The sequence below is a fragment of the Rattus norvegicus genome, chromosome 4 (genome assembly GCF_021556685.1).
Source record: "Rattus norvegicus strain SHRSP/BbbUtx chromosome 4, alternate assembly SHRSP_T2T, whole genome shotgun sequence".
NCBI classification, from domain to species: Eukaryota; Metazoa; Chordata; class Mammalia; order Rodentia; family Muridae; genus Rattus; species Rattus norvegicus.
The window spans coordinates 30,722,187-30,727,672 of NC_141537.1; the positions used below are offsets into that span (position 1 = coordinate 30,722,187).

General features: G+C 42.2%; 1 pseudogene; it reads right to left on the reverse strand.

The window, feature by feature from the left end:
- Positions 1 to 2,910: 2,910 nt before the first annotated feature.
- Positions 2,911 to 4,076, reverse strand: Mterf1-ps2 (mitochondrial transcription termination factor 1, pseudogene 2; annotated as a pseudogene).
- Between the last annotated feature and the right edge of the window lie 1,410 nt (positions 4,077 to 5,486).

The following is a 5,486-nucleotide window of genomic DNA, read 5'->3' on the forward strand; positions in this document are numbered from 1 at the left end:
ATGTGAAGTGTAGGCATAGGGCTTCCATCAAAATAGCAGGCCCTTGGAAGAGGCGAGCTACACACATACAGTTCCAATTGGGATGAGCTAGCCCTGTGTGCATGATTCAGTGGGAGGCACTCGAGTTAATATTCATATGGTAATGTGACACAGCAGGGAAGCAAAGAGGGGAATGTCCCCAACCAGGGGTTCATAGAAAAAGAACCAAGAATGTGGTCTCATTTCATTTACTAACTCAAGAAACACTGGTCCAGCACAAGATCGAGGTCCTCTTGAAAGCCCGTGTTTTCTACGGGCAGAAAGGGGAAAGTCTAACTGTCCACCTCCTGGACTAGGGAGGGCAAAGCAGGCCTGCATTGCTCACTTGGTAAATTCCAGCCACTGATCCTAGTGAGTGCAGAAAGCTCTTCGCTATGAAAATGAAACCCTAGGTGTGCTGTCCCTGCTGTCTTCTCCGCAGCTTCTTCCACCGGGGGTCACAACCCCACATGGGGGTCGCACATGAATACTGTGTAAATTTTGGAAACAACAAAAAAGTAATACAAAATCAAATATATAACGAATTCTGGCAGTGCTCACCTGAGTAACAACTGCGCTTCAGGGACTTGGTCCTGAGGGCACGCAGTGTTCACTATGCAAGTCGAGTTCCGTCGTACAATATACGTCATCGTACAGTGATCACCATTGGCCGATGATGCCTCAGCTGAACACTACTGTATGTTATGAACTGCAGTGCTTCGATGTCCATAAGGCTTTCTGCTCTTATGAAAATATAACAGTTACAGCTTTTGGTATTTTCCAGTTGTTCTTCTTCAGCAAGCATCACATTAGTGGACCTTTGGGACTCTTTTCTTAGAATGCTTGATTTTTAAAAACGCTGAGTTCCTGACTTGGGTTTCAGGCTTTAAAAGTCCTTAAATTAATTTTAGCTTACGAATGGGGCAGAATTTCTAGCAACGTCTACAATGGCTTTACACATCCTTTTGTTGTTTTATTTACAGCATTGACAATTAGAAAATCAACACGTCAATCGAGCCTAAACAGCACTGAATATGCTCTGGGTTCTTCAGCTCCAAACAGCCAAGATCTAATTGTGTACAAGTAATCAGGTATATTCACAGTATGCAAACTTGCTTCCAATCATCAATAATTGGGAAATTTGTATGCATCACAAAGAATTCTTTCAAGATAAAGTTTTGTGACTATTAGCAAATGTTTCATTTATATGCTTATTTTATATACATATACAGGGTTATGTAAAAATTTCTCAAGTGAAGAAGGGTTTAAGTAGAGAAAGATTCTGAAGCCCTGGTCTAACTTATGTCACAGTGACTTGAGTACAGGTTGTTAACAGTCAGGTGAGGGCACAGGTTTAAGCAGTACTCTTGAGTGCTCCATTTAAAATAAAAGTAAACTCTGGGATATGAATATGCATCTGTCAATATTTGTTTTGATTGCACTCAAACCCTATTATTTAAATGTTAAACTTGCCTGACAGTCAGTATCCGTTCATCCCCCAACCATGTCTTTAAAACCCCAATGGTTGCATAATATACTCTGCCCATCCTATATAATCTTAGGCCCTTAAAACTACTGTTGCTATACCATCTCTGCTAGCCCAGGCACAATCTCCAGAGAACAGGAATGTTCTCTTGTGGTGCTACAGGGCAGAGGTTGGATACTGGTCTCCCAGGGCTAACGGGAGAATGCTGCTGTGTCCTTTCCACTTTGTAGAGGTCACCTACATCCCTTACCTGTGGCTCTTCCTCATAGAAGGCAGAAATAGCAGACAAGTCTCTCTTATACCGCATCCCTCTCACCTCTTATACTTCCTGCTTCCATTTTTAATGACTGTATGATTGTGGGTGGCCCACAAAACAATTCAAGATAATCTCCCCTTCTTAAGACATTTAAAATAAACTTTTTTGAGACAGATTCTCAAGACTGTGAACCTGGCTGCTCGCAATACTACTGCCTCAGCCTTCCAGGTGCTGAGATTCTTAACCACGTTTAAATTTAATACCAGTGTGCCAATGTACCACATTTTCATGCTTTTGGAAACTAACATGTTAACATCTTTGTACTGTCAATACTGTTACCCCTGTATAAAAGAAATCAGAATAGACAAACCCATAGGTAATTCTGTCAGGGGAGGACACTATTTATTCAAATGTAAGGCGTAAAACAATGGAAACTCACATTTTACTATTTTTACTGCCATTACACTCTGAAACTGAACTATAATTAGCTAGCTATATTGAGATAAAAAAAGATCTTGGGATTGAAAATGTGAAAAGACAGAACTAACACATATAAAACCATCAACCTTTCTGTGCTGGACATCTGACCCAGAGTCCACATGCTGAGAATGCTGTGTCTCCAATCCAAATCTGTTGACTGTTAAGTATAAACAGAAACTACAAAAGCACATTCTGTGAACTCTTTCTATAAGCTCTTCTGCTGTAGAATTCAGGAACTACTGCTACTGCTACTGCTACTACTGAACAGCTAAAGCCTACACAATGTAACAGATTGTGGACTGTTAGGTTGACTTAAACTAAGAAGCGATAGTTAGGACTATATTTGAGCATACTAACTGTGAGCTCTTTGAGTTATAAAACAAAGAATCCACAGAATCATTATACATGAATCTGTGGTGAAAAAGCAAATATCTTGGGCCAGCAAAAGGCTCACCGGATGAAGACACTTTGCTTCCAAGCCTGATGACTAAGTTTGTCCCTGGAACCTACTCAGCAGAAAGAGATCCAACTCGTAAAAGATCTCCTAAACGTACACAGGTGCTCTGCATTGTACATGCATGTGAGCAAGCACACACACACACACACACACACACACACACACACACGGGGGGGGGCTATAAATGCTCACAAAACACATATACAATAAATGTCATATATTTTTAAATATTTATTTAAAAAATTAATCTCTCCTGTTTGAAAAGTCCAAACTGGAACCAGCACTCTACTTGTCAGATTCCTGGTGACTCCGCCTGCACTGGCCTACCCACTTAATCTCTTCAGTTTAGCTTCATATCGTCTCTGACTCCAGGACAGCAGAGCAATGCTTGAGGTGCTCACGTCATATCCAGCATGTGCCAACTCTCTGATGCGAGTTTTTAAAGTATGTATGCTCAAGTCTAATACCCTTGAAGTTTCAAGTATTTGTGAAGTACTGATTTTCTCTTCTAAGAGGCAGTCTATTTTATCATTGAACTTTTTCTCTGACAAGAAGATCATATTCAGATAGCTTAGGACAAACTTCTGTACCTCCTCCTCAGTGCATCCGAGAGAGAGCAGCCTCTTTGATGTTTGTATAGTTTCTTTTGGTACAGTCCTTGGAAAGGTCTAAGATTCTGGCTCCTGGACCACATACCAGAAGCAGCAGGTCCTCTCTGACTAAGTTGAAAGTTGACTGTAAAAATTCAATGTTAATTTTCACACGTTTGGTACTCTGAATTAAGACGGAAGGATTTTTACTAATTACCTTCCAGACAAAAATTTGTGGGAACGTTGTGACGTAAGGATATGCTGGTTTCCTGCAAATATTCAACCATTTGTTTATTCAAATTCAGACTGTTGGAGAAGGTCCTGGGAGCACTGGTCAACAGTCGGCAGAGGCATTTATGAGTCAAGCCAACAGAGCAGAGGAACTTTATGTTATTCTCTAAGTTTAGGTTGTTATTAGACAGAAAGAAGGATTCAGGAGAACACTCCAAACTATTTACAATTTCAAGGTCTGATGCCATAATCTCTCTCCACAGATCCCACCGTTTTGAAAGACTTTCAGGAGTGCGTGTTATGGCTCGTGGATATCTTGATATGATGCTACCAATCACTTTGTCACTTGCTCTTTGAATAGAAGGAACATCTTCAGCTCCTGCTCATTCGTAAAACTCCAGGCTGTCCTCTGCCATGTCGAGATCAACTGGCATTGATGAGTAAGTCCCCATTTTCCAAAGACTCCCCGTCTTTACTGTCACATTCCACACTAAAGGGCCTGAATGAAATCGACTTGAGGAAAACTTCTGCTGAATATTGGGGCACCCACCTCTTAAATCAAAGAGAAAGGTCTTTCTCACACTCTATATCCAGGGTTATTTCCCTTTGTGCTTTCTTTATTGCTTCTATTTCCATTTTTAATTCCTTCACCTGTTTGATTGTGTTTTCCTGGAATTCTTTCAGGGATTTTTGGGATTCCTCTCTGTTGGCTTGAGCTTGTTTAATTATGTTTTCCTGGAATTCTTTCAGGGATTTTTGCGATTCCTCTCTGTAGGCTTCTACTTGTTTATTTATGTTTTCCTGGATTTCTTTAAGGGATTTTTGTGATTCCTCTCTGTTGGCTTGAGCTTGTTTAATTATGATTTCCTGGAATTCTTTCAGGGATTTTTGCGATTCCTCTCTGTAGGCTTCTACTTGTTTATTTATATCTTCCTCCATTTCTCTAAGGGAGTTCTTTATGTCTTTCTTTAAGTCCTCCAGCATCATGATCAAATGTGATTTTGAAATTAGATCTTGGTTTTCTGGTGTGTTTGGATATTCAGTGTTTGCTTTGGTGGAAGAATTGACCTCCGATGATGCCATGTAGTCTTGGTTTCTCTTGCTTGGGTTCTTGCGCTTGCCTCTCGCCATCAGGTTTTCTCTGGTGTTACCTTGTTCTGCTATTTCTGACAGTGGGTAGACCGTCCTATAGGCCTGTGTGTCAGGAGTGCTGTAGACCTGTTTTCCTGTTTTCTTTCAGCCAGTTATGGGAACACAGTGTTCTGCTTTCGGGCCTGTAGTCTTTCCTGTCTACTGGTCTTCAGCTGTTCCTGTGGGCCTGTGTCCTGAGTCCACCAGGCAGGCCGCTTGGAGCAGAAAAGTTGGTCTGACCTGTGGTCCCCCGGCTCAAGTTGCTCATGGGAGGCTGCTTTTGAGCTCTCCGTGAGGGCGGCAACCACCTTTTCCAGGAGCCCCCGGGCACCAGGGTTCCAGATGGCCTTAGGTGTTTTCCTCTGGAGTCAGAAATGTGGGCAGAGTGTAGTCTCTTCTGGCTTCCCAGGTGTGTCTGCCCCTCTGAAGGTTTAGCTCTCCCTCCCACGGGATTTGGGTGCAGAGAACTGTTGACCGGGTCCCTTCAGGTCTGGGCGGTCCTTTCTCACACTCTAGATGGTTCTTGGTGCCATAATCATGGGATAGTCCAAAGCTTTTCAAGTCCTGAGTAAGATAAATATACTGTTAACATATAATATTATGTGAATGCGTATGTTAAATAACCAGTGACAATGCTAGGATCCTGGAGAAAGCATCCGCCCCTCCAGCTCTCCTGGTGCTGCAGGCATCCCAGGCCTCACTGTTTCTGTTGATCCCTATGGACTTAAGGCTCCCCCTCTGTCACTACAGAGAACAGCACCATGCTGTCCCTAACTGTACTGCCCCTGTATTCTTCTTTTTATTGCACTCTGCCTGCTTTGACTCCCCAGAATCAGT